Genomic DNA, 13,409 nt, shown 5'->3' on the forward strand with positions numbered 1-13,409 from the left:
TTTGAAAGGAAACCCATGCGTTATGAGGCTGTGGAGTCATTCGCTGCAGCGGGCTGCAGGCTGCACATTTTCCAATAGCTGGAGTGCCCAGCGCGGGGAGGAGCGGCGGGGAGGACCAGCGATGCGGGTCAGTACTGTTGCGCTAAATGTTTGTCAATCGCTGCAGCGGCCTGCAGGCTGCACATTGTCCAATAGCTGGTACACCTGAGCTCCTTCAGGGTGTAACTTGAGGGGACTTGGGTTTCAAAAAGGCATCATTTAAGCCCACGGTGTGAACTTGACAGGCTGTAATCAAACACACACTGTCTGCCCAGGAGGCAGCCCGGCTCCCTCCATCCAATCATATGCACACCGCAGTATGACAGGCAGCTGGGAAATATGTGGGGTTCTCATGGAGCGAATTTAGGATCCGAAGAAGCCAGTGGGCCGTGGTTCACAGAAATCGTAGCTGTGTGTTGTGTGCACGTGTTTTCTGTCACGCAGTACTGGCTGAACTCAATATCCTGAATGGACGTGGTTTGTGACAATGTTTCTGCTCTACTTTCACATAAACTACATTTTGCACAGATTTTAAAATGTGTGATGTTGGTGAGAAGTTTACGATTGGGATTTTTTTGGCGGCGGGGAGGAGCGGCGAGGCTGGTGGGGAGGAGCAGCGATGCTGCGGAGTACTCTCGCAAAGCCTACCCGGACAGCGTCGGGATGGGCTGCTAATTAATATATATATATATATATATATATATATATATATATATATATATATATATATATATATACACACATACACTTTAATCTGCATCAATACAATACCATAACAAGCATTTGCAATGCAATAGGTCTCGCATTAGGAAAGTTTGAGCTATTGGTCTTGTAAATGACAATTTTTTTATTCATGTGTTCGTTTTGAAAATATCTAAATTAGTAGATTTGTCATTTACAATGCCAATAGTTATAACTTTTGCAGATGTGACACCTATAGCTTTTGTAATGCAACATGTTTTGTATTTACGTGACTTAGATGTATTGATATTACAAATAACAATGGCTTTTAATTTTTTTAATTAATTAATACTTAAATAGAATTGATTGTAATTTATAACGGCAATAGCTTACACTTTTGTAAATAACTTTTGTTAAGATTATGTTAAGTGTATTTTATAGTGACGAAAATCCAAGAACAGAAGTGAAATATTAACATCTTTTTGTGACATTTGTAATAAAGCTTGAAACATTGAGAGAACATATTTGAACCAGTTGTTGTTGAATAGTTGCACAGATTGATGCTGTGATGGCGCGGAGTGATGTTGTGGTGGCGACGAGTGATGCTGTGGTAGCGCATAGTGATGTTGTGGTGCCCGAGTGATGCTGTGGTGGCCCTGAGTGATGCTGAGGTGGTGCTGAGTGGTGCTGAGTGATAATGTGGTGGTGTTGAGTGATAATGTGGTGGTGCTGAGTGGTGCTGTGGTGGTGCTGTGGTGGTGCTGTGGTGGTGCTGTGGTGGTGCTGTGGTGGTGCTTAGTGATGATGTGGTGGTGCTGAGTGATGATGTGGTGGTGCTGAGTGATGCTGGGGTAGCGCCGAGTGGTGCTGTTGTGGCGCTGAGGGATGCTGGGGTGGCGCTGAGGGATGCTGTGGGGGTGCTGCGTGGTGCTGAGTGATGCTGGGGTGGCGCCGAGTGATGCTGGGGTGGCGCCGAGTGATGCTGGGGTGGCGCCGAGTGATGCTGGGGTGGCGCCGAGTGATGCTGGGGTGGCGCCGAGTGATGCTGGGGTGGCGCCGAGTGATGCTGGGGTGGCGCCGAGTGATGCTGGGGTGGCGCCGAGTGATGCTGGGGTGGCGCCGAGTGATGCTGGGGTGGCGCCGAGTGATGCTGGGGTGGCGCCGAGTGATGCTGGGGTGGCGCCGAGTGATGCTGGGGTGGCGCCGAGTGATGCTGGGGTGGCGCCGAGTGATGCTGGGGTGGCGCCGAGTGATGCTGGGGTGGCGCCGAGTGATGCTGGGGTGGCGCCGAGTGATGCTGGGGTGGCGCCGAGTGATGCTGGGGTGGCGCCGAGTGATGCTGGGGTGGCGCCGAGTGATGCTGGGGTGGCGCCGAGTGATGCTGGGGTGGCGCCGAGTGATGCTGGGGTGGCGCCGAGTGATGCTGGGGTGGCGCCGAGTGATGCTGGGGTGGCGCCGAGTGATGCTGGGGTGGCGCCGAGTGGTGCTGGGGTGGCGCTGAGTGGTGCTGCTGAGTGGTGCTGTGGTGGTGCTAAATGATGCTGTGGTGGTGCTGAGTGATGCTGTGGTGGTGCTGAGTGATAGTGTGGTGGTGCCGAGTGATAATGTGGTGGTGCCGAGTGATAATGTGGTGATGCCGAGTGGTGCTGTGGTGGTGCTGAGTGGTGCTGTGGTGGTGCTGAGTGATAATGTGGTGGTGCTGAGTGATAATGTGGTGGTGCTGAGTGATAATGTGGTGGTGCTGAGTTATGCTGGGGTGGTGCTGTGGTGGTGCTGAGTGATGCTGTGGTGGTGCTGAGTGATGCTGTGGTTGTGCTGTAGTGGTGCTGAGTGGTGCTGTGGGGGTGCCGAGTGGTGCTGGGGTGGCGCTGAGTGATGCTGGGGTGGCGCTGAGTGATGCTGGGGTGGCGCTGAGTGATGCTGGGGTGGCGCTGAGTGATGCTGTGGTGGTGCTGAGTGGTACTGTGGTGGAACTCAGTGATGCAGTGGTTTCGTGCTGAGTGATGCTGGGGTGGCGCTGAGTGATGCTGGGGTGGTGCTGAGTGATGCTGGGGTGGCGCTGAGTGATGCTGGGGTGGCGCTGAGTTATGCTGGGGTGGCGCTGAGTTATGCTGGGGTGGCGCTGAGTGATGCTGGGGTGGCGCTGAGTGATGCTGGGGTGGCGCTGAGTGATGCAGGGGTGGCGCTGAGTGATGCAGGGGTGGCGCTGAGTGATGCAGGGGTGGCGCTGAGTGATGCAGGGGTGGCGCTGAGTGATGCAGGGGTGGCGCTGAGTGATGCAGGGGTGGCGCTGAGTGATGCAGGGGTGGCGCTGAGTGATGCAGGGGTGGCGCTGAGTGATGCAGGGGTGGCGCTGAGTGATGCAGGGGTGGCGCTGAGTGATGCTGGGGTGGCGCTGAGTGATGCTGGGGTGGCGCTGAGTGATGCTGAGTGGTGCAGAGTGGTACTGTGGTGGTGCAGAGTGGTACTGTGGTGGTGCAGAGTGGTACTGTGGTGGAACTCAGTGATGCTGGGGTGGCGCTGAGTGATGCTGGGGTGGCGCTGAGTGATGCTGGGGTGGCGCTGAGTGGTGCTGGGGTGGCGCTGAGTGGTGCCGTGGTGGCGCTGAGTGGTGCTGTGGTGGCGCTGAGTGGTGCTGTGGTGGCGCTGAGTGGTGCTGTGGTGGCGCTGAGTGGTGCTGTGGTGGCGCTGAGTGGTGCTGTGGTGGCGCTGAGTGGTGCTGTGGTGGCGCTGAGTGGTGCTGGGGTGGCGCTGAGTGGTGCTCTGGTGGTGCAGAGTGGTACCGTGGTGGAACTCAGTGATGCTGTGGTAGTGCTGAGTGATGCTGGAGTGGCGCTGAGTGATGCTGGGGTGGCGCTGAGTGATGCTGTGGTGGTGCTGAGTGGTACTGTGGTGGAACTCAGTGATGCAGTGGTTTCGTGCTGAGTGATGCTGGGGTGGCGCTGAGTGATGCTGGGGTGGCGCTGAGTGATGCTGGGGTGGAACTCAGTGATGCTGGGGTGGAACTCAGTGATGCTGGGGTGGCGCTGAGTGATGCTGGGGTGGCGCTGAGTGATGCTGGGGTGGCGCTGAGTGATGCTGGGGTGGCGCTGAGTGATGCTGGGGTGGCGCTGAGTGATGCTGGGGTGGCGCTGAGTGATGCTGGGGTGGCGCTGAGTGATGCTGGGGTGGCGCTGAGTGATGCTGGGGTGGCGCTGAGTGATGCTGGGGTGGCGCTGAGTGATGCTGGGGTGGCGCTGAGTGATGCTGGGGTGGCGCTGAGTGATGCTGGGGTGGCGCTGAGTGATGCTGGGGTGGCGCTGAGTGATGCTGGGGTGGCGCTGAGTGATGCTGGGGTGGCGCTGAGTGATGCTGGGGTGGCGCTGAGTGATGCTGGGGTGGCGCTGAGTGATGCTGGGGTGGCGCTGAGTGATGCTGTGGTGGTTAACCATTTGGTAGCATTGTAGTGTTACCTTAGCACTGTCAGATGTTCATTTGGACTGTATTAACTGATGCCTAAGGAGCACTTTGTCTGCCTGAATGAAGTCCCCAAGGCTTTGAAACTACCTCTGGTGTTGAACACAGACCTTCCTATGGGTATCAAACTTCTTTATTTAAAGAGTTTTTCATATAGCGCTGGCAAGACCCGAGTGTATCAGAGCGCTTTAAAAACATTTGATTTTCAAATATTGTCAAAGGTTGTGTTGGATAAAAATTGGTTACAGAGTGCAGTCTTTTTTGAAGTCACATTAGTTACAGATTAAAAGTTATAGAATAGAGTCTTTTTAAATTCAAATCACTGCAATTCCTGGAGAGGGATAAACAATGTAGTGAAACTCAAGGAGGAGGTTTCAGTTGGGATTCAGGTTGTATGATGGACTTTAAAGCCTGATGTGCTGATTGAGAAGATATTTTAATTGTCTTTTGTAGCTCACTCTGGAGGGGTTTGAGATTCCACGACAGAGAGGGGCTGTGAAGGACAGAGAGGCGACAGGCAGAGGCCACGCGCGGCGGACATCAAAGGAAGGGTGGGAGGGGAAACGCGCGGTGGACATCAAAGGAAGGGTGGGAGGGGAAAAAACTGCATTTAACGAAATCCGGCTGGTTCAACAGATTTTCGTTCAGTAGTAAGAGGTTCAGAGTTATAAAAAATAACTCGACCTAAAAATGCGCAATGACAAACTATGATAAGCGGTGTAGTCATTGCACTGTTGCATGTGTTGGAAAGTATGCAAGTGCCTGTAGAATGATGCAAGTGCCTGTAGAATGACACCCGTGTGGTTTGTTATACTGGTTTACAATCCAAGATGAGGGTTGCCACTTGGATCAGTAAATAATCAAATGATTTGAGCACAAAAGAGCAAAGTAAAAAAAAAACAAGTAACTCCTGTGTGCATTTCAGCCCAATTCTGAAACTTTGGTTGGCTTAATGAATATATTGGACACCAAAATTAACAAGCATTAGCGGCAACAATAGCGGACGCGAAACGAAAATCGGAGCAGGGGAGTGAGCGAGTGGGAGGGAAGCGCTGGCGACAGTGAGCTGGGGAGGGGATCCCTTTGAAGTCTGATGCCAAGGCTCGAGCATATGGGGTGTAAAAAAAGTCTTCGGAGTGGCATTGGGGGCGGGGGAGAGCATTCCTTGCACTAAACGCGATGACCAAGTCTTCTCTCCAGCAAATGCGGTAATTACAAAGGAATATTTCTTACAGATCTTCCAATTGCAAGGCTGTTCTCTCTGTAAGTTTAGGCCCGGCCGACTGCAAATGTATATAATATTTAAAAGCGGAAGGATTATACGGATGCCAAACATAAACGTACACAGCTCTCATTTGCCTCACTAATCTATTTATTCCATAATGTCTTACACTTGCAGATGTTGTGCAAGTTTTATCCAATTTCCCTAGTAAGTAAAGCCCTCTGCCACTCTTCAAGGTCCCGCAGCTCTGTACCAAAAACTCCTAAATAAAATAAATACCTGTTGCCTGGAAATTTTCACCTCATTGATGCAACACCTGGCCTCGACTCCATCATGCACAGTAGGCGCTGTAGAAAAGTCGTGGAACTTCAGCGTGACACGTATTACCTAGACACTAGTGAGGAATTGACTGTGTGTGCCTAGAAGTTACCAGTATTTGTTCACCTTATGCTGAGTGCCAACAACACCATCGATCACTATGCAATAAGTGCCCGCATTGCTGAAATAATCACAGAGAACGTGGTTTTCAATAACAAGCTCTTGGCATTGCTGAAGCAGGAAACGGGGCATGCTGGCAGAGGCATCGGATGACAAGCTCTTGGCATTGCTGTGGGGGGCGGGGGAGAGCATTCCTTTAAAGTGTGAAGCAGGGGGCGGGGGGGCGGATCCCTTTGAAGCACGGCCTCGCGGCCGTGAAAGTGAAACAGCCTGAGGCCGAGCGCACGCTGGGGGGAAGCTTCAGATGCCTGTGGGAGGGAGGCTGATGGCTTTGATGTGGACGCGCTTTCCGCTTCAGTAAGCCAAACGAACTGTCCAAAATCCGCTGGTTTCAGAGCTTGGTTTGCCCACAATACTCTTGTCTATTTATTCCTTGCGGAATATAATAGTCGAGACCCAAAAAGTGCAGCTAAAAAGACATTCAAATGACATAGGCATCACAATGAGACAGACCCGAGCTAAAATTCATGTGCACAACATTTACTAATAATACCCTCTCTCTAATAACAATCTTGTACTGGTGATTAATAAATGTATTTTTTTTTTTAAGGAATTGGTATCATTAAATAAAATATTAACAAGTGCAAAAGGTCAGTTTCCTAACAAGGGGCGCAAGAAATATTTGTTTATTTGAAAGGTGCCCTCACCCACACAGTTCATTTACAGGACCTTTGGCCTAGCGGTACTAAAATCAGTATAGTTACTCCTCTACTCTGGTATTTCTGAGTCGCACTGCCGACCTTAAGAAGTTAACAGTGGAAAAAAAGAGTTAAAACATCTGTAGACAATTTCAAGAACAATAAAGCCACCTTGGCCTGCTTAAAACCCCCCTTTTTAGGTCTCGGCTTGCGTAGGCTGCGAATGCGCAGTCTCGCTCCGAGACTTTATGTCTTAGAGAGTGGGGCTTGAAACCGCCCCTCTTCTCCACTGGCTGGCTTCCTAAACAGAGGCTAGCCATTGGAGGAGAGGGGAGTCTGTCCGTTTAAGCCCCGTCTTTTTGGGATTAGCAGGTGTGTTTTTTCGTTGCTTTCTCTCCTCTTCCCATTGGCTGGAATTTTACATTCCAGCCAATGGGAAGAGGAGAGAAAGAAAAACACGCCCCTCAATCCCGAAGGTTTCTCCGAGGCATTTCTGCTTCGGCATATCTGCTTCGCCTCGGAGAAACATGGTCCTTTCTCCCCTGCTCTGTTCTTGGGGCTCTCTGAGTGTCTGTCCCTCGAGGCCCGGCTTGTTTTTCATAGCAGCATTCATCAGAAAATTCACTTTCTACTTTACCCTACTGAGCATAATAATTAAGCCCCTTGCGCGAGATAGCCGGCGGCGCGTGCGCCCCACGCAGGCCATACACAGTTACAAAGGCCAGGCTGTAGCCTGGTGCGCGTGCCTGCGCCGACGATTTGTTTTCCCTCTCCTCCCTCCTTCAACGCAGGCGTCTCGCGCCCCCTCCTTTGCAATCGCCAGCGCCCTCGCACCGCTTCGCCTCTTGCCGTTATCGTTCTTCCCTCCGGAAGGCTGGCCCGGCACCCCCGCCAGCTTGCGCGCTCCTTCTCTCCTGTCTCGCGCTCCCTCCTCACGTGTTCTCCCTGTCTCCCTGGCCGGAGATGGGGGGGGGTTGGGGGAGGCAATCCTCTCCCTCACATGACCCGAGTGTTTGTCCCCGTGATCAGCAGCGCTGATACCCCGTGTCCCAGCGCCCTCCAGCGCTCCCCCTTCCAGAAATTCCAGGCCTGGACACCAACTCCAGGTGAGTGCGGGGGAGGGCCCACTGACAGCCACGGGCGGAGGGAGGAGGCTGACTTTGTGAATAGCAAGCCGCGGGAGCTCTGTTTGTGTAGCGTATGACAAGGGGGATCAGCCGTGTATATCTAAAGAATTTGGGAGCGGGTGAGTGATCGGAGTACGGGGCCTGAGTGATGTGGTGGTGTCCCCGAGTGATGTGGTGGTGTCCCCGAGTGATGTGGTGGTGTCCCCGAGTGATGTGGTGGTGTCCCCGAGTGATGTGGTAGTGTCCCCAGAGTGATGTGGTAGTGTCCCCAGAGTGATGTGGTAGTGTCCCCAGAGTGATGTGGTAGTGTCCCCAGAGTGATGTGGTAGTGTCCCCAGAGTGATGTGGTGGTGTTCCCAGAGTGATGTGGTGGTGTTCCCAGAGTGATGTGGTGGTGTTCCCAGAGTGATGTGGTGGTGTTCCCAGAGTGATGTGGTGGTGTTCCCAGAGTGATGTGGCGGTGTTCCCAGAGTGATGTGGCAATAATAAGGCATGCATTAGTACATACGTTGGATTAATGGTCACGTAGTAGTCCTGAAGAAGAGCTTGGGGAAGATCGAAACATGTTGGCAGAAGTGAATAGGCATACCTAACTCATTGACAGTATGATCCCTAGTTCTCTACCCCGTTTTTAAAATACCACCCAGGAGCAAGAATAAATCATTTATAGCTCACTAGGAAGGTATTTTTAACTCACTTAGATCATACCACTCCACTTCACAAACACCACGTGCACCACACATAGTCCAACACTTGAAAAGTGCTCCTACGTAGTTCGCAAGTCGTAGCACGCCTCAGTCCGTAGAGGACTGGGATGGCCCCAATGATGAAGCAGGTCACCGTGGGGAAACCCTGGTGAGTGAGGGAACTCTAGAAAGAAAAATCTTTTTCTTTCTATCTACATGACACATGGATTCCAACTCCAGTGAGTGTTGCGAATACTAGTTACTGACAAGCCAGGTTTTCTGACCTTTGGTTCACAAAGGTTTTATGTTTACTACTAATCTTGTATTTGGTGCCATGCATCTTTCCTACTTCCCTGCCTTGCTGCTCAGCCAGAGTGAATGTGTTGTGGAATGCTGGTGCGTGTGATGTAATGGAATGTCAGTTGGGAGTATGGGCTGAGCAGTAAGGGAGCTGCTCCTAGTGGGGCTCACACTATTATCTTCAGGACTCTTTAATACTTGATTTTTTTTATTTATTTATTTATTTATAGTGTTTTATATAGCGCGAACAAGACCCGTGGGTATCAGAGCGCTTAACATAAAAAATATTACAGATTGACATTATAATAGCAATTATAACAACAAAACAGATATGAGGTAGAAAGCGATATGCTATAAGGGGTGATTAGATAAATATATTCCTAACGCCTGTGCAATTAGCATTAAAAGGTGCATAAAGCTTATCTTGTGTCATAGTCATATAGTCAAGCTCGGTGAGGTAGGGTTACATGGCATTATCAGTACAATTACCTGAGTAATTAGCATTAAGAGTTGAATAGGTTTAGCTTGTAGTAAGGATCATATAGATAAACAAAGTGAGGTAGAGGATATATCGTTTTGGCTGTGAGATACAGTATATAAGATCACATATATATGAGGTAGCAGTAAAGTGTACAGCCGAGGCTTGAACGGGAATCAGTCATTTGTCAGATATTGATCTTCAAATTATTCCTGATGAGTACAACCCTCTTTTGGCGTAAATGTTCATACCAATAATCTGTAGGCTTCTCTATGTAGGGTATATACTCATCATGTGGCTCTTCAGTTCCCGTTTGAATGTTACAGTATTTTGAATCTTCCTGATGTTAGGAGGGAGTGAATTCCAGACTCTGGGGGCGGCTCCGGAGAATGCTCGGTCATAGGTCTTTTTCTTCCGGAAGAAGGCCGGCCGCAATAGCAACTCTTTCGCGCTTCTAGTTGGTCTGTTACCTCCCGATAGCTTAATTTTCTTGGCTAGATATCTAGGCGTGTTGTAGTGAACCGCTTTGTGGGTAATGCAGGCCATCTTCATTTTAATTCTGGCCTCGTAAGGTAGCCAGTTTAGTGCTTTCAGGTGGGGAGATATGTGATCGAATTTCTTCGTTCCCGTGATGAGTCTTGCCGCTGCGTTGAGACAGGCTTTTAGTGGTGCTGTGGATGTTTTCGGTAGGCCAGCTAACGTGGTGCACCCATATTCGATCCTCGAGATAACTAGCGATTGGATAGCCAGTTTTAGATCCGCCTCAGAGATAAAGGGTTTCAGCTTTCTTAAATAGTTCAAGTGGAAACGGGCGCTCTTGGCCATTGAGTTAATGTGGTCTTTCATGTCGAGGTTCTCATCTAACGTAATTCCTAGTGATTTAGCTGAGTTAACTAGGGTCGGAGTACAGTTTAGCGCAGTCACCAATTTAGCCCATTCCTTTACCTCTGGTTGGCTCCTTGTCGGTGAAATTAGCAGGAATTCTGTTTTATGGGCATTAAGTTTCAGATGATTAGTTGTTAACCATTGCAACGCTCTTTTTAGTGTCTCATTCATTAGGTCAATGTCATCAAGGCATTCGATCTTTATATATATTTGTGTGTCGTCTGCATACATGTGATAGGATATCTGTGATTTTCGAAGAATCTCCGTGAGAGGTTCTACATACAAGTTGAATAGATCTGGGGATAACGTTGAACCTTGCGGGACCCCGATTGCGTTAGGGCATGGGGAAGAGATTGCTTGGTTCACCAGGAATAGTTGAGTCCTGTTCTGTAGGAAAGAATTGAACCATTTCAGCACGTTTCCGGACAAACCCATCCTGTCTTGTAGCCTGGTCATTAGTACTTCGTGATTTACCGTGTCAAATGCTGAAGACAAGTCTAGAAGGATCAGTAGGCATGCATGATTTTGGTCTAGGGCTTGTAAGGCGTCATCAACAATATGCAGGATCGCAGTTTCAGTACTGATCATTTCAATCTTCAGTAAATACAATCTTCATCTTTACCTCGGCTCCAATGGAATAATTCTATATCACAACACCAAGTCACAAGAGAGAGGAAAAGGGAGAGAGAGGAGAGAAAGAGATGCTGGTATGGGATAGAAAGAGGCTAAGAGAAGGGTAGGAGGAATGGAGAGAGAACAGACGTGTGAGAAAGACAGAAATAGACTAGACGAGTGAAGGGACAGAAGAAACCAACCGAGAAAAATAAGAGTGGGAGATGTGAAAAGAGAGAATCGAAGAGTGAGCGAGACAACAAGAAAGGAAAAGTATCAAATGTAGTGCAAGAGTAGGAACATGACAATCGGTAAACTCTTCACCAGAAGGGAAAGAGTGAGAGGCTGAGACTGGAAGAGAGACCCAGAGAAAACAGGTAGAGGGACAGAGATCAGAGAGAAAAGTGAGAGATGACGGTAGGCACCAGGGAGAGAGCTGGGAGGAGATACCAGAACATGTGATGGGTGAGATGCTGGGTGAAAGGCAGGTGGGAAGAGATTCGTCTGGAAAGAAAGAGTTGGAGACGGGTTAAGAAAGAAAGGCTGGAAAAGAGACACCAAGACATTGGAACAGCATGATAAATGAAGGCATGAATAGGGAAAGGAGATGGAGAGATGTGTGGGAAGACGGGAAGAGAGAGGGAGTCACCAGCAGAACAAGAATTAGCAAAGCCAATTGTAAGAGCTTCCCTCTTGGCTTTACTAATGCAGACTTATTGGCTTTGCAAATGTGTTTTGCCAATACTCTTTCAAAACAGAAAAATAAAAAATGGTATTGCCCATGCTAATCAGCATAGCTGTGTCTTTAAGCACATGTGCATCATGATTAGGGCTCCCAGTTACCACCACTTATATATTTCCAATTAAAGCACTAAACATACAGAGCATGAAATAATAGCTGCGAAAGAGAGAAGGCAGAAAAATAATTGAGAGCGTATCAAGCGAGAAGAGCAGAGCAAAAAAGATGGGGAGAGAACAGTAAAAAAGACACAAAGAAATAAAAATGGCGCAAACAGAACAAAAGAAAGGGAGGAAATGGACAGATGGGGAGTGAACGGTATTAAACAGAGAGAGAAGGAAAACAAGATGAGGAAACAACAGTACAAAAAAGAAAAGATGATAAAAAGACGAAAGAAAACCAGTTTAAACAAGCATTAAAAACGCAATAGGTTTCGCCTTTTATTAAGTTAAAGCCATGTGCTTTGCTATACAATACCATTAGCAAAGCAAATGGTTTTAACTTAAAGGCGAGACCTACTGCATTTTCAATGCTTGTTTTCTTAGCGTTTGCAAACATGCTCTCTCTTTCAAAAGTAAGAGCTGCTCACCACGGATTTAAGTGGTTTGTGGAAACTATTATGGTGTGTATTATATGGGATAAAGTAAGGTAAGGGTTGCACAGAAACTTCAAAGGAATGTGTCATGCTAATACAATAAGAAATGTATGAGGACTGGCAATCGTATCCTGGCAAAGAAAACAGAGGGGTCCGACATGTACCCTGGGATTCAGACAGAGTAGTAATTTGTTTAGGCGGTTTTCAAGCTTGAACTGTGTCAACTTAACTACCAAATTATAGCAACTACAACCATTTGCCAGTGGTGTCTCAAACCGTGTTCATCTACAGTTACGAAGAACTTCAGACCTACCCCACGTTTGTTCCGACGCCTAGTCTTCTGTGTACAGCTGCGCAGCCTCATATAGTCGCCAAGGAGGAGCCTTCGAATTGCCTACAGTCCCAGCAACCCTGAAAAATTCTAGATACGCGGGCCGACTGAAAGTTGAAACTAATATCCACTGTTTGTTACTAATATCCACTGTTTGTTACTGATCCTTAACCGGATACAATTTTGACCGTCATTTCAGCACTTCCGGCTCGCAGAAAAACCTATCTCAATCGAGAGACAATGGTAAATTTGTAAAGTGACGCCGGATTGGAGCACTGGTGATCCCTAAACCAATCCGCACATACTTGAGTCACGGACCCGGGCACTACGAGGTATCTTGGGTCCAGGAAAGGGAACTACTGCTGTCGGTCGGATCATTCTGGAGCAGAAGAGAAGGGGAGGCCGGGGGAAGTGCAGGGGGAGGGGCAGCGTCAGCGCGGAGTAGGGCTGATCTCGGGTGCTGTGAGTGATTGATGGTCACACACATGATACTTATGTTGATTTATGTGGTAACCTACTCGTTCACCCACCCCCAGATTAGGGGTGGTTCTGCATAATATTTACTCTCTTGTGTCGGGTATTAATTAATGGTATCGCTTGCGGTGACGTAAATGCGCTGAGTTAAAGGGCTCGGGTTGTGAGGTGGCGCAGTCCCAAGTTCATACTGCGCAGAGACATTTTAAGGATTTTGGGGGCCCTGGGCCAAAAGCATTCCGGGGGCCCCTATTTGGAACAGCTTTGAAATTAGGATCCAGTTTTACCTCTTTCATGACCTTTTTGATCCTTATTACATTGAAAATAAAAACAAGCATTTGCAATGCAATAGGTCTCGCATCAATTAAGTTGGAGCTATTGTCATTGCTAAATATTGCTACACCAATTGCAACAAAAGTCTATAAATTGTAGGCCAAAAAAAGTGTATTTATTTTTGTAGTAATGGTGGCATGCTGCGTTTTAGATGAAAATGTTTAAAAGTAAAGTGCGCCATATTGCGATTGCTACAATAGTTCATTGTGGATGCGTTAACAATTGATGTGTGCACTGATGGTGTGTGTGCCTGTAGAAATTGTGCACTGATGGCTGGTGGTGTGTGTGCCTGGTGGAAGTGTGCACTGCCGGCTT

The 13,409-nt window shown here is 48.7% G+C and overlaps 1 protein-coding gene across 2 annotated transcripts in view; it reads right to left on the minus strand.

The window, feature by feature from the left end:
- The window catches only part of LYST (lysosomal trafficking regulator), a 3,192,287-nt gene extending 3,179,768 nt beyond the window's left edge, over positions 1 to 12,519 (minus strand). Inside the window, exon 1 of one of the 2 annotated variants that reach the window (XM_078648813.1) lies at positions 12,270 to 12,519. The gene's annotated coding sequence lies outside the window, so the exon portion shown is untranslated. The remainder of the gene's footprint in view (positions 1 to 12,269) is intronic. The other variant, XM_078648812.1, reaches the window with a different exon arrangement.
- Between the last annotated feature and the right edge of the window lie 890 nt (positions 12,520 to 13,409).

Source organism: Lissotriton helveticus, chromosome 6 (genome assembly GCF_964261635.1).
Source record: "Lissotriton helveticus chromosome 6, aLisHel1.1, whole genome shotgun sequence".
Lineage (NCBI taxonomy): Eukaryota > Metazoa > Chordata > Amphibia > Caudata > Salamandridae > Lissotriton > Lissotriton helveticus.